A 23,123-nucleotide genomic window follows, 5' to 3' on the forward strand; every position below is an offset into this window, starting at 1 on the left:
GGTAAGAGGGAGTCGTACCTCTTTTTCCCGTGACTCACTTGTCAAGGATGGCTGTTACGTCGACGGCGCGTTACGCGTTACGCGAGTGGAGGAGGAGGAAGGATGGGGTCGACGATAAGGCGAAGCCGACAGTCAAGAAAGACACCATTTTATAACAAAAACAAAATTTAATAAAAGCTAAACGAACTAAAGTACACTTCTACCCTCGTATACAAAAGGGGCCGGAGAGAGAGAGTTTACAATTATTTTTCATACCTCTTAACAAGTCCGTAATAGACGGAATCAGAAGTGACGATAAAGTTTGGCTGATGGAGAATCCGGTAATGGGCCGATGGCACGTAGAGCTTGTTTTTCCGTAGACAGGGCAGTGGCACTTAAGAACTTAGAAACTTTTTGAGAGTCCGGCGGATGGCGTAGTGCACGTCGTAAAAGCGAGACGAAGGAGCCCCTTAGGGGGGGAAGGAAGCGTCTTTTATAAGTTTTTGATGGGAAAACTTGTCACGTGATCGAAAACGAATCACTATTAGGGCCAGAGGTGTTCCCGGGATATTAAATAAACGACTAGTTCGGACGCTAACTATAAACCATCGTGCAAGATGATCTACCTGCTCCGAAGGAATAACGGTTTGTTGATAGTTAGGGGACAATCGTTGCCATTCGAGGGTCAACAATTTCCCGGGTATGGAATGTTGTTGATTAAGTCGTTTATAACTGGAGTGAACAAATTCAGAAATTTCTAGGTTTTTAACTTCCAGATTTCACATTCACTCCATGCTTTCTTTAAAATCATCACTTAGTTAGTGTGATTTTAAAAGATTTGATTCATAAGCAGGGGGTTAGAGGTATGTTTACAATTTAGATTGATATATTACTCTCTCTCGGAAAGGATTAGGTCAATAGGTGACATCATTGCGTTAATACATAATATCAAAGTTGTTTACAAAATATATATCCCGACGCGTTTTAGACGCGTGACAATATTTATTACTCGAGGTTAGGAGAGGCGAGCGTCTGGAGTTCTTGGAAGTGGTTGGGTGGGTGGATGACGTCATCGTTGACCTAGGGTCGAGACTGCAGTTCAAAGTTCACATGAGTTGAGACTGTTTGGTGGAATTTCTTTGTTCGCTGGAATTGGGTGGTGTGTAGTACACTATCACAATCTTGGATGCTTGGATATAAATTGTTCTGGATGGGCAAGACTCGTAGGTAAGTTGATAGAGTTGTCCGTCCACGTGGATAAATTAAATTCGGGTGGATAGTTTTTTTGTTGGTGGATCGGTTGTAAAGTTGCGTGAGTCAGCCATCTTCGGTAAAGGTGATGAAGACACTGTTCTTGGATTTAAAATAAATGTTAATAATAAGTCATTTTTTTGAGTTATGAATCCTTGAATTCCGGATAGAGGTATGCAAGGTTACATAAAAAGGTTATTTTACTCTCTCTCTCGTTAAAATAAGATTCAATATATATCTAGGTTAGTATGAGAAAAAAAAATCCCGTTAAAGAGAGTTAATCTACAATTCTAGGATACGAACTAAATATTAGAATCGTTCGCGACAAATCTATGAATATAGGTATAAACGTTAGTACGTTAAAATGAGGAATAAAAGGGAAAATGGCGGTGTGGGGATGACCTTGTTAATAGGATTGAACAATAGATTTTTGTTTTCGTGGAGTCGGGTTGCCTCGGGGGTTTTCTTCGTGAGAAGTGCCCGGTTGGTGCACTAGGTGAAGGCGGACTTCCGTCTCCGTTGAAGGCGGTTTCTTCGTGTTCCTCTTCCGGTGGAGGTTGGTGACTAGTCGCACGGGTCTTCTTGCATCTTGAGTACTTCTTGCATCGTGAGTAATTGCGATAACTATAACATAAACAAAGTCCCGTGAGGATAGCGCCTAGACAACCAGCAATAATGGTTATTATTAAAGATGGGTAAGTTATGGGAGATGATTTTGTTGGCTCCCGTAACAGGTGATTTAGGTCGTATTGGACGTTGTTCAAAGAACGGTCTGCTAATCGAATATCGTAGTCCGATGTGAGTTTCGGGAGGTCAGGATCCTTAAGGCGTTTTTGCAGCAACAGGATCTCAGATTTGTTGACGATTTGTTCTAGCTGTGGCACTATTAATTGTTGTGCTATCTCCAATTGTATGGTGGTCTGCATTCGGAACGGCGAAGTAAGGACGAATCCAGGTACATAGCCGGTGCATGCGTTTGGGAGATGGAGTATTCCCGTTTTGTTTAATTTATGAGTAGTGGATGAAAATGGAGATTGTTGATGTCGAGTGGGACATCTAATAGTTAGGGTGAGAGGATTTGGAATAGAATAAATCCATGATCCTAGTTGATCAATCCTCTTAAAAATTGGCGGAAAGTGTGGAACGATTTGGCGGGTACAAAGGGCTTTGACCGTGACTTCGTTGCCACTAAATAGTGCATATTCACAACTTTGTTGAGGGAAACGTCTGAATAGGTCCGTCTACGGAACAAATAGGAAAGTGATCCATTTTGCAAATTATTAATTCGTAGTGTTGTAATAACATATAGGACTGTCTGTCCATGGATAAGGCGACTATAGGATAATTAGTCTGGATTTGTACGAATGTATTTAGATCAGGTATGTATGTAGGAAATTTGATAATTTCGTACATATCGAAGTATCCACTAGGGGTGATTAATGGGATCTTAGCAAAGATTCTCAACTTGCCAGGTACTGCTACAGCCAGGGTGGTAATCCACTGGTAGTATTTAAATAGCGTGTCAGGTCTTATAGGTTCGACCATAGCGTAACCTTCCGGAAGCTGGAGTTGAATGTCTCGGAGGGTACGTAACATGATTTCTCGTGATACGAAATAGGTGCTTAGTTGACCTTTTTCTAGTATATCAATCGCCTCTCGTAAGGCTACTAGTTGGAGATGGAACTCTTGAATAGAGAATTCGAGTATCCGACTAATTATTTCAAACGCAAGTTCGTAACTATAGCGATTCAATAACTCTTTAAATGATTCTTGCCGTTTGAATAACACGTAGATTTGGTGTCGATTATTTTTGCTGATATTTAGAGTATCATTCAATAAGGTGGCTTGTGAGCGCAGTAAATGAATAATTCTCTCGTTTTGTTCATTGATGTTAGAGATTTCGGCATTTAAGGTTGTAATATCTTCGGAAGTAGCTGTTCCGAAGAGGAATTTTAGAATTTTTCCTCCGCCGTCTATTAAACCTCGCTTGGTTTTTGGGATTAAAGGCAATGTGATTAAAGTGGCGAGCTCTTGATATTCTTTATGATGGTTAAGAAATGAAGCTCGCAGCAACTCGAAGCCTTTGGTAGGAACATGTTCTTGGGATTGAAGCTTCGTGTCTAAATACTCCAGAGATTGGGAGATAAATTGAATTTGGCGCTCTAAATGTTCGAAGGAGAGTTCGGTGACCAAAGTCCAGTGACTGGCGGTCATTAAGAAATTCCCTCGATGTAGGAAGACAACTCCTTTAGTGAATTCCTGTTGTTCTGAATACAAGATCATCGTCGTGAGACGGAAACTTTGAAGAAGGAAATAAGCATGGAGGAGAAGCATGTTGAATTTGTTGCTGAGGTGCGTTTTATATCCACTTTCTGGGGGTTGTATTTCTTCCCCTGTAACAGGGAAAGGGTGTTAGTAATAATTGATCCCCGTGGCTTTTATAATGAAGTAGCTTTCCTTATTGAATAAATAATGATAATTTTCAAATGATGAGGTTCCGTTAGGTCGAAACGGGAAAAATCGAGCGCTAAAAGAGGGGTTTACGGAGATAGGTCGATTATCTAGTCGCGGAGGTCGCGTCGAACGAAAAAAAAATGGACACGCATTCTGGCATAATATAAAAACACTATTTTATTAAGAGAGTACACCTATTTATGAAAATATTAATTATATATATTGGGCGTATATATGCCATACATGGTTACACGGTTACAAGTATTATGATACATTAAGTGATGAGACTACAATATAGGTATAATGCAAAAAGGTGGCGGAGAGGAATATAGATAGCTAATTAGTGATGTGGGTGGCGCTGGGCCGATCTTGCGGCCCGTGACGGTCGGAAGGGAAAAAGAAAGACCAATAAGACACCGACAAGACGATACGGGTTTTAATTAAGATATCTCTACCGTAAGTCAAAAAGGAGAACAAAAGAGGTAGGATTGTGGGTTAAGAGAGAAGACGATCGACTGGTCGCGGGGGAAATAAAACGCGGGATGCGGCTGCGAGTGGGTCTCGGAAGCACCCACGGCTGGTCGGGCACGGGCCCTTGACTCCGAAGGGCATAGGGAGGAGTGGTCTCTTGCTCTTCCGGTTCAGATGAAGTAACTTCGCTCTCTAACTCAGGTTCTTCGCTCTCACTTTCACTCTCACTTCCGCTCTCACTTTCGGATTCAGGTTGTTCTTCCGGTTGCGGAGTGGGAATAGAGGTCAAGATAAATTCGTCCCAAGGGTCAATGGAAATATTAGTTTGGGGCGCCGCCGTAACTGTTTCTTGTGTCGGCGGTAAACTGGACTGATCGGCCGTCATATCAGTTTTTAGATTAATCTCCTTACGAGCAGTTGTAGGTTTAATTCTGTCGGCATGAACATGTAGTGTTCTTTTGGTTTGGATATTTTCTATTTTGAAATTGACGGGTCCTAAAATTTCGACAATACGATAAGGTCCTGTCCACCGGGGAGCTAATTTTCGCTTTAGGCCTTTAGGCGTGACGACTTCCTTTAGTAGTATTCTATCTCCCACTCTATAGAGGGGTGGCTTATTTTGTCGGCGGTGTAGTTCCTGCCTCGTCTCGGCGGCTTGTTCGGCATATAGTTGAGCTGTTTGATGAGCGTGTCTCATTCGTTGACGTAATTCCGAAGCGAAATTGTCTTCTACGTCATAGGAGACCGTGGCAGGGCTTGTAACTAGATCAAAAGGGTAGGTTGGATCTCTCCCATATAGTAGGAAAAATGGGCTGTCATTAGTAGACGTATGCACGGAGGTGTTATATGCGAATAAGGCATAAGGGATCCACTCGTCCCAGTCTCGTTGATCTTGAGAGACATAATGAGATAGTATATCAACTAGAGTTTTATTAAATCTCTCCACCACACCATTGCAGGCTGGATGGTAGGCGGTAGTAAGGAGCCGCTTTATGTGTAGCAATTCACACACTTCTGCGAACATCTTAGAAATTAGGTTCGGCGCTCTATCAGTTAATAATTGCCTAGGAGTAGAGTGTCGCAATATGATGTGAGTGACAAAGGCCTTAGCAATTGTTTTACTACTTACATCCGGTAGTGGAATTGCTTCCGCATATCGAGTAAAATGGTCAACAAATACTAGGATATATTTGTTGCCGTTTGTCGTAAGAGGGAGTGGACCGACAATGTCCATTGCTGCTCGTTCAAATACATGAGAAAGGGGGGCAAACAGTTGCAATTCGGCTGCTGTCCGTCGACCCGGTCGTCGGTGCTTGGCACAGCTCTGACAACTTAGGCAATAATTCCTGATTTCCTTTGCCATTTCGGGCCAATAGAACGAGTTTGCGATTTTAGTACGCATTTTTAATTCTCCTAGGTGACCGGCTAGTGGATTATCATGGTAGGTAAACAGGATATATTCCTTTAAGGCGGTAGGTATAACAATTTGTTCCCACCAATCCACACGTTTTTTATTCCTGCCCTTGTGGCAGAGGGCACCCTCCTCGTTGATATAATAATCCTCTAGGTTAAGATTATTATAGGTTCCTGTAGTTACACCATCCTTTAAGGTTTGGATAAGGGGTCTCCATCGATCATCACGTTGTTGCGCATTTATTAATTGTGGCACGGAGAAGATGGGTTCAACCTCTGTTATTTGACGTATTGGGATACGACTAAGGGCGTCCGCATTTCTATGTGAAATTCCGGCCTTGTAGATAATATCAAAATCGAATTCTTGAAGGAAAATGATCCATCTCGATAATCTAGAATTAGTAGTAGAATCCTTACAATCTAATAACCATCTCAAAGGTCTATGATCTGTGACAATAGTAAATTTTTTTCCATAAAGATAGGGTTTAAAATACCTCACTGCCCACACGGTGGCTAAGCATTCTTTCTCAGTAGTGCTGTAATTAAGTTCGGGTTTCCTTAATAATCGGCTCGCATAGGCAATCGGCTTCTCCTGGCCGTTTTCTTCCTGAGATAATATCGCTCCTAGGGCGAAATTTGACGCATCGGTCGCCAGAATAAAAGGTTTTGTAAAGTCAGGGGACTTCAATAATGGTGCCGACGTCAAAATTTGTTTAAGAGTTTCGAAGCTTTCCTGTTGCTTAAGGCCCCATTCAAACGGCACATCTTTCCGTAATAAATCAGTCAAGGGTTTAGCGATCGTGGCATAAGAGTTTATGTGCCGCCGATAATAGCCAGTGAGTCCTAGGAAAGAGCGGACTTCTCGCTCGGATTCAGGTCTCGGGAATTCTAGAACACATTTTATTTTGTCGGGATCGGGTTTTATACCCTGTTCTGAAATTTCGTGACCCAGAAATTTTATCTGGCGTTGCAGGAAATGGCATTTCTTAGGTTTTAATTTTATGCCTGCTTCTCCGAGTCTCTGAAATATTTGTTCAAGTCGTTTTAGGTGACTAGGGAAGTCTGGACTAAATGTTAGTATATCGTCCATGTATACAAGACATGTCTTTCCTTTGAGACCATGTAAGATGAAATCCATCGACCTTTCAAAAACCGCAGGACTTGTTTTAAGACCCATCGGAACCCTATTCCATTGATAGTGGCCGTCTGGCGTAGAGAATGCGGTCTTTTCCTTATCACCTACTCCTAATTGCCAAAATCCTGAAATCGTATCCATCGTCGAAAAGTATTTCGCTTGTCCCATTAGGCTTAGGGATTCCTGCACTAAAGGCAGAGGATACGGGTCTACTTTAGTGATTTTATTTAGTTTACGATAGTCTATTACTAAGCGTAACGATCCGTCCTTTTTCTTAACTAGGAGAGCAGCCGAACTCCAAGGGGACGTAGAATGTTCGATAATATTATGGGCCAAGAGGTCATCTATGATATCGTTTAATTGTTGGCGCTGGGCGTAGGGAATGCGATAAGGAGGCGAATAGATAGGTGCCGCATCGCCAGTATTTATTGTATGTTGCACAATATTACAGTAGCCAAGGTCATAGTCATTCACGGCAAAGACATGCCTATATTTATATAGTAAATTTAAGAGATCTCGTTTCTCGTTCCGGGGGACGCCAGTCCAATCAAAAAGGTGGCTCAATTCTGCTTTCGATAGGTTCGCGGATGCCCCTTCTTTTACAGTATCTGCGGGCTCACTTTCTTCGATAGCCTCAAAGAAGGTGCCAACCTTACCATCTTTCTCTAACTTAATTGTCTTACGAGTGTCATTACGGAGACGTACGGGAACTTGTCCCTTTTTATTTGGGGTCACCAACAAATTGACTCCTGAAACTCCTTCCTGAGCGAAGGAAGCAGTTTCGATTACTCCGACTTTACTAGGTCGCTTATCGCCAACAATTCTAGCAGTAACTATGTTCTCTGTCATAGGGGGAAGTTGACAGGATTCAATTAACACTACTCCTTTTCCTTCCTCCCGATCTGTTGACCGGTACGACCTTTTCGCTGAGCCGACATTTTCCTCTAGTGGAGGAGCCTCTGTTCTCTTTCGTTTTCTATTATCTCTATTCGGGCCTCTTTCCCTTTGTTGATTCTGTTGAATCCTTCCCGCTCTTTTATTATTCCCTGAGGTTTGAATAGGTATCACTGTCTGCGGAGGGATAGTTAATTCTCGGCCCTTTAAATCAATACAGAATCCCTTGTCGGTTATCATATCCCGGCCTATGATGCCGTCACAGGGAGAGGTGACATCGTGATCAACTAGGCAACAGGCAAAGGGGAAGCGCAGATTTCCTATCTGGAAAGTAGGGCTAATAATACCGTAGGTCTGAATTACATGTCCCGTAGCGCTTCTAAGGTCTGTTTCTTTGTTATGATCTATATGTACTCTTTCTTTCATAGAGTTAGCGAAAACCTTTGATAAAAGTGAGACCTTCGCACCAGTATCTATCTGCACTATAGCGGGATTGCCACCTATGTAACAGTCAAATGTAGCTTCGCTAGGTGCGGAAGTATAATTAGTGATTCGTACTGAGGAGGTTCTTCGATTTCGCTTCGAAGGAGTCCTATAAGGCGGACATTCTAAGTCAAAGTATGAGCCTCGGATCTTTCGAGAGGAAAAAGGAGGGGTCCTAGAGGCTTTGCTAGAGTTAGATCGAGGTCGTCGTCCTTCTACACTACGTACATTGCCCTTCCATTTGCCTCGATTTTCTTCAGTAGGCTGCGATCGAAATCTGACCCTATTCCTCTCCCCTTCGGGTTCACGTCGCCTGGGTGAATCGTTTCGCATAAAGCGGTCGCTGGGATTGCCGTTTCGGCAAGCGGGCGAGCGTTGGTTCTGGGTTTGATTGAGATTCCATTTTGACTGACCGAAAGGGCGGTCACCTCGGCGATTAGGGGAGTTCGACCGATTCGCGTTACGCCTAAAATGCGGATTATTATTGGGATTGTTATTGTAGGAGTTAGGAGTATAGCCTCCTCGATGATTCCGGCGAGATATAGGATCTCTAGAGCCGAATCGAGGAGAGTTTCGGATTAGTCCGTCCATTCTAGCCTTTAAGTCCTCCATCGCTGACGTTAGTTGCGCTAACTCCTCCTGAGATGAGGTTTTATCGCTTTCCCTTACTGTTCGCATGATTCCTCTTGGATGCGCGGTGAGACTTTCGATTGTTTCCTCACTGATCGCGGCTTTTAGAGCCTCATCGAATGTCTCAGCCTCACGGCTCATTACGCGCTGCCGGATTCTTATGTCTATTCCGTTCAAAAATTGCGCTTTAAGCCTTTCATCTAACTCCTTCCTCTGAACTCGTTCAATAATCGCGGTCTCGGCGGCAGTCGCGCCAGGCTCCGGCGTAATTTCTATCTCCATCGCCAGTGCTTGGAGTCTAGCAGCATAAGTCTGTACGTCCTCGTCCCTTTTCTGCACGCACGCATAAAATTTAGATAATCGAAAGGAAAATGGCTCCCGTTCAAAACGCGCTATCATCAATCGCTTGAATTCGTCGAAGTCATCCACTTCTTTTATTCTTCGGTCCTTTCGGACGAATTCTCTCGCGATACCCGTAAGTTTTAATTTTGCCACTGCCAGCATCTGGGCCTTGGACCATGCCGCTACCTTAGTAACATCGGCTAACGAATCAAAAAAGTCCGTTACCCGAGGGCCTCCTGCTTCTCCCGAGAATACGGGTAATAGTGGTATTATTCCGCCTAAACCTCCCAATGTAAGGGGATTCGGTGCCGGATTAGGATTTGGGTGGGCTGGCCCAGCCGCATCGCGGGGATCGTCTTCCATTATGTTTATTTCGTTAGTTCTTACAACTAGGTCGGAGATTCTAGTACGACCCTACTCCTATAATTCCTAATTCAACTCAATTCGACCTCTCTCCCGACTGTGGCTGTTTTTCGCCTTATCGATTTTTCGAAAAAGTCGAGACCCCACTCCTGCAAACCAATATGTGAAATCGGGGGTGCCTAAAAGGACGCCACCCCTTCGATTGTCACCAATGTGTGAGATCTCGGGGAGGTAAGAGGGAGTCGTACCTCTTTTTCCCGTGACTCACTTGTCAAGGATGGCTGTTACGTCGACGGCGCGTTACGCGTTACGCGAGTGGAGGAGGAGGAAGGATGGGGCCGACGATAAGGCGAAGCCGACAGTCAAGAAAGACACCATTTTATAACAAAAACAAAATTTAATGAAAGCTAAACGAACTAAAGTACACTTCTACCCTCGTATACAAAAGGGGCCGGAGAGAGAGAGTTTACAATTATTTTTCATACCTCTTAACAAGTCCGTAATAGACGGAATCAGAAGTGACGATAAAGTTTGGCTGATGGAGAATCCGGTAATGGGCCGATGGCACGTAGAGCTTGTTTTTCCGTAGGCAGGGCAGTGGCACTTAAAGAACTTAGAAACTTTTTGAGAGTCCGGCGGATGGCGTAGTGCACGTCGTAAAAGCGAGACGAAGGAGCCCCTTAGGGGGGGAAGGAAGCGTCTTTTATAAGTTTTTGATGGGAAAACTTGTCACGTGATCGAAAACGAATCACTATTAGGGCCAGAGGTGTTCCCGGGATATTAAATAAACGACTAGTTCGGACGCTAACTATAAACCATCGTGCAAGATGATCTACCTGCTCCGAAGGAATAACGGTTTGTTGATAGTTAGGGGACAATCGTTGCCATTCGAGGGTCAACAATTTCCCGGGTATGGAATGTTGTTGATTAAGTCGTTTATAACTGGAGTGAACAAATTCAGAAATTTCTAGGTTTTTAACTTCCAGATTTCACTATGAATTCTCAGAGTGTCGTTTTGGTCGATAACGGCCGGCGACGGGTAAGAGGCGGGTTTACCGTACACAGGACGTTTTACTCTTTTAACATCTAGAGTAGACATTTTAAATGTGACCGATCTATGAATTCTCAGAGTGTCGTTTTGGTCGATAACGGCCGGCGACGGGTAAGAGGCGGGTTTATATTAGACAGGACGTTTCACTCTTTTAACATTTAGAGTAGACATTTAAAATGTGACCGGACTATGAATTCTCAGAGTGTCGTTTTGGTCTGGAAATGGTTGGCAGCGAAGGGCGACAACAACACAATATTTTATCAAATTATAGCTTAGATTGAACGAACGATTGTAAAATGGGAAGAGGCTAAAGTCATTTAAACGGTGCACTTTCCATTTATTGCATTGGAGATGGAAAAAGTGGAAATTTATAAAAGTAAAATGAAAAGCCGTTACTTAAATGCTATGGATGCTAATGCGCTTTCAACACAGTGGAAATATATAATAGAAATAAGAATGGCATTTAAAAATTCTTAAATTATTTCTTGCTACTTAGCTTTGTTTTTTATGTTTTATTTATTTATTTATTCATTTAATATACACACTTTTTTCAATTTATTTTAAAGTTAAATAATTTTTTGAATTTTTAATATGTAAAATATTCGAAAACGGTCCGTTTCATTTTGGAACATTTATAATATTAAACCTGACGATAGCCTATATTAGATAGAGTGAACACTTTCTATTCTAACAAACTACTCATAGCAGCCGTTATTATTTAGTTCGCGCTAATACCGTTAGGTGTCAGATCGATCGTTGGCACAAGCGAATCATCGTCATCTTCTCTCATCGATTCAAGTTCGCTTGAAGATTCATTATCAACTTTTCTACTTTTATCAAATTCGATTATAATTCTCGAAACTTCCTCTGTGTCAATCATTTCTCCACTCAGTCTTATTATTATCTAAAAGAGAATTATTTTATAATTTAGGTTTTTATTTTTTTGTAACTTAATATCATAATGCTGCATTAACTATAAATAAGTTTATGAAAAAATCAAATGTAACATTGTAAAGTATTAGTGTTACTGTGAAATACGTATTCAAATATTCCTTTATTATCAGAAATTAAAACAGATTAAAACGTTTATATATGTAGGCCATACACATAATGTTTAATCTATAAAAGAAACGACAAAGCAGTACCATGTATAAACAGTAAGTTTAAGAAATATAAACACTATGAATATAAAGATAAGATTAGATTTTTCTCATTCTGAATGAATCAAAAATCAAATATAATAAACGGAATATTAAGAGTAAAGTGCAGTTTTTTCATTCTGTGATCTCCAGATTATCTCTTGTTTTTAAGTTAATTTCAACGTTTCGTATTGTGCTTATATACCGGATATAATTCTTGGTTCATTAAAAAATTCTTGGTTCATTAATTCATTAAAAATGGTAATTTGCGTCGATAATACAAAAACATAGTTTCTTGTTTCCGGTAATCGAAAACACTTGCGAGTGTTTATAAAAAGTAAAAAATCAAAAAGCTGCACCAGAAATTGTTTATTAAAATGAAAATTAAGCAAACTTACTTGAAACCAGCAAGGATATTGAAGCCACAAATTTAAACTGCAATTTTTCATCGTATTCTTTATGTATTTAATTTATAATATGCGTTTTTCATCTCAAATTAGTAGTGTTTTGCCTTTGTACATCATACTTTTTTTAATAACGACAGAATCTACGTAAATGCGTTAGGAGGAAAATATTTCAATTGAAATTATTCGACTTGTGGTTCAGACTGGAAGTTTGTGTACACTTACTAGGACGTTTTCTGAGACAATAAACGTTTCCAGAAGACACAAAAATTCAATTTTAATTGTCCATGTCACAGTTTCACAAGCGTTTACTTCACATTTTACATATTTTCGTGTAAAATCTTCATTAAGTCTGACCCTTCTGAAAATATCCTGCACGAACTACGTCTATTTCCCACCCTCGACCTTTAGTTACGAAAATTGAATAGTATCGATGCCCCTTACATAGGAGTTTCCGTGCAAACTTTTTCTCTCAATGTTAGCGTATTCTGAGATATTAAACGGAATAGACAGACACATATAACATTTCAAGTAACAAAAAGAATTATCTGAAGTAATTTTGACGAAATAAATGGAATATTTGTACAAATAAACATTTTGAAATTAACGCTATATTTTGAATTGTTTCGATTATCGACTACGGCATTTAACACACGTCAAAGACTGCGGATAGATAATTAATATTAAGTTTCTTAATTTAAAGAGATTTTAACACAATGAATTTAACATCAAATCATTCCTCAATCATTTTTAAACAAATTATTTTATGAATCGAAAATTTGTTAAATAATCTTTTTGTGATCTCACCTTCATCCCATGCTGTTACTTTCTCACTTGGTGCCAATTGGTCGCCTTTCAATTTTTCATCGGGACCCTGTAAAAAGTAAAAAATTCTGATTCCTCATATAGTAATGTTACAGTACTCGTACTGTTTTTTTTATTATTATTATTAACTCAGAAAATATTTATTTAAAAATAAATAAACAATTTGCAGCCATATTGAATAACACATTTTATAAGATTGTAATGGGTTTTTAGTTGTAAACCTTTAAATGATAAGAATTTTTTAATTAGTTTCAATTATTTCTATAGGATTGTAACTTACAGAAGAAGACGATTTTCTTCTTCTCTTTTCCTGCGTGCCATGTCCATGATGATGTGCACGATGGAGTCAACCGATTCTTGCAACCTTCTTTCTTTCTGCTCAGAATCTTCTTTTTTAACACTCTCCTCGCCTGAATTCAAAAATTATATAGGAATTTGAGTAAGAGAAACAAAGCAAATGACAAATAGTTTACACCAAATAAACAGATGAAATTGTTATTCTAGAAAATATTTTGAAATTTATTCTATAGCATTTCCACAATAATTAAAATTTAAATTTAAAAAAAACCAATTAATTTCTTCTTAGAAATTTCTTAATTTAAACGTGATATAAAAGCATAAATATTGCATTGTGGTTTGACATTATTAATTGTGTGGAAAGAGTAAATTGTTCCAATCATAAAGTCAACTGAAAAGTTATTCTCATTTGAACAACTGAAATATTTATTAGCCTATACTCAGAAGTTTACTTTATCTTCATTGATACAATTTAATAAAAAGTCTGATAAAATGTGTTTTAAATATTCAGTTTGTAGATTAACTTCAAAAATGTAAATAATCAAATGTTCATTTATATCTTTATACTCGAGAAACAACGATTAAAAATAAAGGGAAACAATGCATAATTTTTCGAATTAAAAATAATTGCCACATTTGTTACTCTTTCGTTACAAGTTTTATCTTATAAATGGGCATTGTTTGCATTTATCTAGCGGTGAAAATCCACTTATTTGCTGTATCTGTATTCGGCAATATCGATAAATAATGCAATAGACCAAAACATTTTGTAAATATAAAATATAAGATTGTTCAATGATCTAAACCCGAAATTTACTTAAAATCAAGCCGCAAGTATACATTAAACACTAGTAGATTAGCCTTTAGATTACAGTTGTGACAACTTTGTAAAGATTATTTTAAATCAACAAGTCATTTCAATCTTATTTTTGAATATCTTATTATAAAAATCTTGTAATTTCTGTTTGCTTCTTTTTATTCATCTTAATGGAACCGAACATTTAAATATCAGAAAAGATGCAGAAATAAAGTAATAAATTGTTATTCATTTGCAGATAATCGTTTAATGCTGTAATTGTCTCTAGCAGAAAATGAATGCAAAGTGAAATATCGTTCCGCCGTATAACATTTTTATTGGGATTTTTTAACGTCCCGTAGAAAATTACTATTAATTGCGTGTCTTTATATTTATTGCCAACACGTTATTAAAGAGTAAATATAATTATACGATAAAAAGAATTTAACTTACTCATTAAATCCATCTTATCAAACAAAATTCGCTTTCGATCAAACTCGCTTCGAAAATAACGCATCAACAATCGTTCAAAAACTATTCTTAAAATTTATTGTTTAATCAACAATAAAAAACGTGCTTACGGAATCGCAGCGCGTGCTAACCATTACGCATGTCAATGAATTTTTTTTTGGTGGGTAACTATAAAGAAAGGCGTGTGCGATTATAAATGAGGACGTTTGTACGTTTGATCTGTATACACTTTTAGGGGGTTATATCAATTGCTTAGAAACTCGGTACTTACTTTCATATACTTCTTACGTAAATCATGTAGTACATTCCACTCCGAAATATCGAATAAAATTCTATAAATGAATTAATTTTCACGTTTCGTTTCGTTTTGTTTGTTTAGCTATGGCAACGCAATATGTGGGCGATCTTCCTGGGGGGGTGCCTTCTGGGAGTTATTTTAAAAGGATTTACTTTCTGGCTTCTATTTAGGCATTACAGACGTGGAGAAAATCCAGAAAACTCCCAGTGTCCAGCCCGTCTTAGCCTGGCACGAACCCACGACCGAACTCCCAGTGTTCAGGGACTTGTCCACTCAATGTGCGTGTCAAAGTCCGCTTCGTCGGTCACTGGTGTTGCCCCGTTAAAGAAACCCTATTCAAAAGTAGCAGCAGAAAGTCTTGTGATAAAGATGGTTTCCTATCGTTGCATTCTATGTACAGTTCGAGGGGCATAGCTTCGCGGGACGACATGGCAAAGAACGTAGTGTCCTTGTGGCCTGGGTTTAAATATCTTGTAAACTCGAAAATCGTTACTTTATTGGTGATTTCTTGATGCCCGACCGGTCTTTCTCTGTTACCAGTGAAATGAAACCAGACTGGTTTCCGAGAAAAAGTGTTAATTATTAATAGAATTCGACACCGTCTTATGTTCGATGTTAAACGAACCTTGTACTGTACTTTACTAACATTTCCATTTTTGTTCGTCTTGTCTAGAGCAGATTACCATAAATCGAGGTCATTATTCAACATCGTGTTCCATAACTTTTATTTTATACTCCGTTTAACAATGGTGTATTAATTTAGGCCAGTTCTTGTTTGTGACTGATACGATTATAATTTTTCATGGAAATTTAGAAACGAGGGAATTTTCCTAAAATTTGAATTATATGACTTACTCTATCTTTGACAAATACTTTGTCAGGAAAACTCGATTGCGACAATTGTTTTTTTTTCCTTTCACAACGCGAGTTCTTTTTACTGAGTTATTGGAACTGAAAATCATGAAATATTTTCCTCTATTACAAAAACATTTTTTAAAGACAAAAATCTTTGAAAATACTCTTGACGTTTAAGAAAATGAAATTAAAAAATATTTAATGATTAAACAGGAAATAATACAGGCTTTTGAGGAGAGGTTTAATCAATTCAAAAGTTTGGAAAATACATTTCACTTTATTTTATGTCCGTATAAAACAGAATTCGAAACAATGGAGTTAACCGAATTTATGTGGCTAGGTATCCATGATTTAGATCTGGAATTAGTTGAATTTCAAAGCAGCATAGCGTGGAAATATAAATTTGAAAACTTGCTTACCGGAGTAGAAAGAAAAATGTCTGAAAATAGTGCAGATAATAATGATCCCACACTAAAAATTGAAAATATTATATTAAACGTATGGGATTCTTCACCAAAAATAATTTCAAATCAATGAAGAAACTTGGTTATGCTTTTCCAACGATGTTTGGGTCCACATATTAGTGTGAAAAATTGTATTTTTTTAAATGAATTTTGTAAAATCTATCAATAGAAATAAACTTAAAAATGAATTGACTGCAAAATGCATTAAACTGATGAATACGGAATATGAACCTATTATTAAGAAACTATCTAAAAATAAACAAAAGAGTTTTCATTAACTATACTTCAAGTTTATTATTAACTTTATTATACATACGCATACCTGTAACTATGTTTAATAATTAATAAATAATATTTGATAATATATATGTGAATTTTTATATTCCTCGTTCATTAAAATACTCAGTGCGGGGGCGACTGCCGGCTGGCCGTGGTGTCATCTGGTGCGGTAATTCGTGGTATCATCTCATTGATATTAGAATTTTTTGACGTCGACCTTTATTTTTTTCTTTTCACTTGCAAAAGTAAAGGTTGCAAAACAAAATGAAAAGGTAAACTTTTTAGAGCATTTTAAAAGTTAGAACCATAAAAAAGTAGTTTTTAACCATCCTCCTTTCCCCCTTTCCAAGTGACGTCACTGACTTAATGACCACGAGCTAGTACTAAAAAAAATAATGAACAAAATTTGACCCATTTCTCAAAAAGTTATTGATAACTTGAGTTATTAAATGTAATTACTCATATGTAATCTGTTTGTTTTTCAATGGGCATGGACATTGCTGGCAGATGGGTTGCTTTGATATTTTTGTTTTATCGGAGTCGCTATTCTGATACAGTGGTGCCTCCTATAACGTACGCCTCGAATAACGGAACGCTGGAAACAACGGACTTCTGTTTGGCCGTTACGTGACTTGAGCAACGGACTGGCTGCGAACAACGGACTATCCGTTTGGCAGATACGTGAGGTGAACAACAGACTTTCTGCGAACAAGTGCGCATGATGTTTCCACTCTATTGCCGTTGCCAATGACAATCTGATTATTTTTAGATGTTTTTCTCTTCTTGGCTTCCCAGAATAGCTTCTTGATGTAGGTATTTTGGAGCTTTTGAAAACAGTTGCTCTTTGGCTGCAGAAGAGTGAACTGTTTTTTTTCCTTCTCCTTCTTTGTCCAACCTGCCTGTCCATTGGAAGTCTAACCAAAAACCCTGGGTGTCCCAGGTTGTCTTCAAGGAATGGATCGTGGAAACCTTTGCTCCTGCTGTAAAGAAATACCTGCTGGACAAAAAGCTGCCGCTCGAAGCCCTACTGATAGTGGACAATGCCCCTGGTCACACAAAAGACCTGGAGGAGATCCTGGAAGAAAGCTATCCTTTCATCAAGGTGCAGTATCTGCCAGCAAACCCCACTGCCATCCTTCAGCCAATGGATCAGCAATCATTGTCAACTTCAAAAAACTGTACACTAGAGCTCAATGGATCAGTGAAATATGGCGACAAGCCGATCGGTGAATAGGAAGGCTGCAAAGCATGCAAATATGAAAGGACAGGATAAAACATGTTACTTAACATTGAAAAGAGAAATCCGTGTTTACTCTTTGGCATCTGGGATTTCAAAATGTGGATCTTTTAATTTAATTACATCGATTGATCCCAACTTGCTTTCATTGCTCTTTGATTAGCCCCTTCTCTTCATCGAGGTGACGAAAGACTAGATAAGGTCTAGAGAAATATTATATATACAGTATATATAATTTTTTCATATTTTTTCCTGTTTATTATTGTATATATATATATATATATATTTGCCATTTAATTGTACTATATAGTATATAGTACAATTAAAAGGCAAAGATATAAAAAAATTTCTCGAACTTTGACTCTATTCCTTGAAACAACAAAACTTTGGTTCGATCTTTAGTTGCAATGTTTACACTTTAATTCATAAATTTTCATGATGACTCAGGATATCTTCTATATTGAAGTTAAGGCCATTTTCAAAATATATACAAAATATTGTATATTTTTATAAATGGTCTGAACTTCAACAATTAATTTATAAACTTTACAAGTATATTACTTTTAAAACGAATCGATTGAAACCGACGTAAAAATATGTTAGTAATCGTAGCACAACTAAATCAATTATAATAAAGCAATTAATATTTTATTTCGATTAAAATTAAACTGTTTCGACAAAACTAATTTTTAAATATTAAAGACGGCATTCTTTTCAATACAATAAGACTGTCATCTCTCTCCAACATTTCGCTTCAACAAACAGTCCACTTTGATAACAGGATACACACACATTTTAAATGTCAGAGAGAAATTCAGGCCATAGAGTCTTAAAATAGCATTCCGTTCATAACTTCGAATTACCAAAAACTGTTGTAAGAAAAGAGGCGTACAAACGATTTCCGAAATTACCGCGAATAAACAACATCCCGAATGCAAATCGAACGACAAGGTTGAACCCGATCGAAACAGAGCAAAACAATCTGTCAGAAGTGGGGTCGAACCCACGCCCTCATATGAGGACCAGATCTTAAGTCTGGCGCCTTAGACCACTCGGCCATTCTGACACGACAAAGTAATTTCCTAATCGCCCGATTATCAAATCGAATAGCAATCGTTGTTACCGATCCTCTCTACGAGTTTCGCATTTTCGTCGCACTTACCCGCTATTGGAGGAACTGTCGTTCGAACTTACATCATCGACTGGACATTTCACAACGAACTTATCACGTTTCATTGCACGTTAGTCGTTAAGAACAATTAATCTTTCGGTTTCGCATCGAACGTGCGTGTGTTTCAACCCGAGTTAAGAATTTCTAGGCCAAAGGTTTCTGAAATTCGTCTGCAACTTTGCCTCTTCTAATTAAATTTTTCACAGAAGCTAGGAAAATAAGCTTCTGTGTAACGTTTATTCGAATTATCATTTCCTCTACAATGGACTTAAAATACACAACTGGTTTTTTTATAGCTGAAATTATGAGCTATTACAGGTGTGCAGAAAAAAAATAAAAATTATTTCAACGACAATAGTAATTCGAATTCGAATGACATGTAAAAAATAAGAACCATTTTGCAATCATTGACTGAGAGTTTCAAAACATTTCCAATGAGCGGCCGGATGGCCGAGCGGTAAAGGTGGCAGACTACCGCTCTGGGGGACCCGGGATCGAATCCGAACGGGTCGAGAAATCCCCAGGAATTTTTCGGGGGTGGTCCGTTCGGATATGTCGGGCCCCGTCCCTCACCACCTGGTCGCCCCATTGTGGGCCTGGCCGAACCATTATGGGCCTACTAAAAGAGGCCCTCTTAGTGCCCACAGGGCGGAAAGAGTTTAAAAAAAAAAAAAAAAAAAAAAACATTTCCAATGAGTGTAAAGTTTTCTGTCAATAAACAAATTATTTTATTGCAAAGAGAAATATAGCCTTAAAATAATATAAATACAAATAAAAAAAAATTGTTTTAGAGAAATATGTGTTATGTGAATATTGAGGAATAGCATGTATTGAGGAATTGTACTTAGAAAATCTGCTTACATGATATCTGCTTACCAGGTACTGTATTACAGTAAGTAGTAGGTTTTGTGAGATCTGGAATTCCACAAGAGTCACTTTTTGTAATAATTCGTTTTAGGAATTTTCCCTTCTATAAACATCCTGTCTAGAAACGGTTCCGGACGAGCAAATATGCGTCCCCGGCCGTATAACCGTCAACAATCCTTTGTTCTTAACTAGATCCAGCTCATCTTGCAGCCTTAGTTTATAGTTAACGTTCGAACTCGTCATATATTTTTAGTCCCGGGAGCACCTATGACCCCGATCGCCATCCACCCACGATCACGTGACCGATTTTCCCAGCCAAAGGCTATAAAAGACTATCCCTTCCCCCCTCAGGGGAGTCTCTTATCAACTGCCGGACAAAACACCGCCGCTCGTCGTCCCCGACTCGGACCTCTTGTCCTAACGTCTCCGCGCTAAGTCGCGACTATATAAATTGTGCCTAATTTGGATAATAATCTCCACCTCGAGGATATCCAAGTGATAACTATATCAGGAACTCATAATGAGGTATGAACCGAATCTGTAAGCTCTCTCTCTCGACCCCTACGCGTCATAGGGAATTTAGTCAGAATTTGTATGTGTGTCTTTGTTAGATTTAATAAATCTTGTTTTATTGTTAAATGGTCTCCTCTTTGTCTCGAATATCGCTTCGCCTTATCGTCGACCCCATCTCCCCTCCTATCCACTCGCGTAACGCGTAACGACCCGTAAAAACGTAACAGCTATCCTGACAAACGAATAGAAAAGGGAAACACGACTTTCTCCTACCTCCCAAATCACATATTGGTGTTAATCGAGAGGGGTTGCGACTTATTCGGCACCCCCGTCGTCACAGTTTATAAAGCGAATTCGAATTGTTTTTAATTAAGTTTCCTACTGATTAGTTTTATGCTAACAGTTTGTATCAAAGTAGGAACGAAACCAAAGTCTCGGTACTTAATAACTATAATTTCTATACAATGTAGTTATAAATTTTGTTAAATAAAATATACTACACTGTATTACATTGTTTTTGAAATCTTCACGGATTCTTTGTAGAATACTTTATTGTGTTAGCTATATTACTGACTTGATTATTCTTCATGATCCCGTTTATTTCTATTTAATAACTAGCATATAAGCCAAGCGTTGCCCGGGAGAAAAATAAAAACGAACATTAAGATTATTAAATTAATTTGTACTGTTCAACCTTTTATTACATTATATTATAATATGTAATTTATATAATTATCAATAAAAATGTTATCTTACATAAGGCTTTATCGTTCCGAGTGACAAAACTAACACATTATAAAAATTCTTAAAATTATGTCTTGGGTAAAACTTACTGCGTGAAATGTGTATTATCTACTCGTAAATAGAAGTAATGCAGAATACATAAAAATATAATTTTCGTAAAACTTCTCTAACTCAGTTATTTGTATAATGAACACGCTCGTTTTATTATACAGATTTTGTTGTTCATAAATTCTTTCATATATCATATGCTACAAACATTGTTATATACATCATGTAATTTGATTTCAACTTTATATACTCGACAGTAATGTATACGAATTTAAAACACTTTTCTTTAAACTATGCTTATTATTTAAATCCTCTTACAAAACATACACAGAAATAGGTAAATTTAAATCAACAGTAAGCGTCAAAATCCATTCAAAGAACGAAGTAGATTATTTTAAAAACACTAAAAAATGTTGCAAAGCACATTTAGTACGATAAACGTTATACATGTATACGTTGCATACTTATAGATTTACGTATATAATTATAATATAATTATCTGACAACGCAATTATTTTACGCAAGGATTACTGATTACATGACTCTAATAATCTCGACAAACAGCGCTTTCGTTAACACAAAGCCTCAAAATGTTTATAAATTTTCAGTAATAAATAAAGTCCACGTATTTAAAAATCATTTGTCTGATAAAACCAACTATTGCGTTTGACATTAATTATAAAACGTGTAAGATTGTATGGTTTAAGGTAAGATAAAACGTGTAATATATAGAAATAAAACAACACGAGATATAAGAAATATTAAAAAATGTATAATAAACTTAGTTTCTGTAACAAATCCTGGATCATTTGTTTCGCATCCTGCAGTAGTTCAAAAGAATACGTCAACTCCACTTGTTCAGCAACTGCAATGACATTTTCATATTAATCATCGTTTCCTTTATTACTTAACGACTTTTGAGTTTTTCGGTTATCAGCAATATCTTGAAATCTTCAATGGTCATGATTTCTTCCAGGTAAATGTTCGTTGGAGTTTTTCCAATTAAAATCTGGTATAATACAACTCCAAACGCCCACCAATCGCAGGAAGCGACTGTAAACCATACATTTATTTCACCAATAAAAGAAAGAAATAAGAAATCCATTAAATGTAAATAACATTTCCTACCGTATTCCTTCCGTTGAAGTGTCGCAGAAAAAATAAAATCGTCACGTCATAAGAAAAGTACAGTTGAAGAACAGTAAGAGGCGTACAGTACTTACTGTGCACAGGCCAAAGTCAATCAAATGTGCTCCATTGTGCTTATCTATTTTTAAGATGTTGTTAGAGCTTATATCTCTGTGAATAATTTCTATCGGAGAGAGCAAATTAGTTTGTCATACCGTGTATACACAAGGAAATTTATACGCATAAATATATTTAGATAAAGCACCTTTATCGTGAATATAAATAATGGCCGAAGCAAGTTGTGCATCGATCGTTTTAGCTTGGGTTTCCGATAATGGCCCATTTATCTCTAAGACGTCTGTCAAATTCTCTCCTTTCACATAATCACAGATGAAATAGTGACTGAAGAACACAAATAGTTTACTACCCGAAACACACAAGATATTACAAATCAGTAATATCAAAAAACGTAGAGCTTACCTAATATCAGTTTGGATGGTGTCAATACAACTGACAATGTGAATATAACTGGAAACACCGCGCCAAGCAGTTCCTTCTGTGTGAATATCAAATTACTGTAAATGAAAAGTATAATTAATATATTGTGTATTAGTTGTTTATAGAATATTTTTGAAAAGTATTAACAATATTGTTATATAAATGAACTGTGTTTTTGCAATCAGGTGTACTGTACATACTTCGTGTGCCAAAGATAATATAAAGTAGTACAATGTTGGATTCTACCAACTTCATTACAAATATTTTATCGTTTTTAGATAGAAAAAATATCGAAGACAATGCTGAATGTATACCTGATCTCGGAAAAATCGTTGTTACTTGATGGCTTTGACAGCGATTGCTATGTCGGAATTTTTAGACCGACCCAAATAGACTGTGTTAAAAGTTCCTTTACCAATTTCTTGGAATTCGTACTTCTGTTTTGAATTTATCAAACGTTCAAATCCAAATTGAAAGTTGTCCGATTCACACTTCTACAATTAGAAAGTATTTTAGTTGCAAAGTTGGTTAATTAAAAAATAGAGAAAAGCAAGTGTTACCTGTGAATCGGAAGATTCTTCTTTTACGCAACAACTGACAAAATAGTAATAAAATGAATTCAA

At 37.6% G+C, this 23,123-nt stretch overlaps 1 non-coding gene across 1 annotated transcript; it reads right to left on the reverse strand.

The window, feature by feature from the left end:
* Positions 1 to 18,514: 18,514 nt before the first annotated feature.
* On the reverse strand, positions 18,515 to 18,597 carry TRNAL-UAA (transfer RNA leucine (anticodon UAA)). Its single transcript has one exon. It is a non-coding gene; the product is annotated as a tRNA-Leu (tRNA).
* Between the last annotated feature and the right edge of the window lie 4,526 nt (positions 18,598 to 23,123).

The sequence above is a fragment of the Centruroides vittatus genome, unplaced genomic scaffold, assembly GCF_030686945.1.
Source record: "Centruroides vittatus isolate TY-2023 unplaced genomic scaffold, ASM3068694v2 scaffold_3192, whole genome shotgun sequence".
Lineage (NCBI taxonomy): Eukaryota > Metazoa > Arthropoda > Arachnida > Scorpiones > Buthidae > Centruroides > Centruroides vittatus.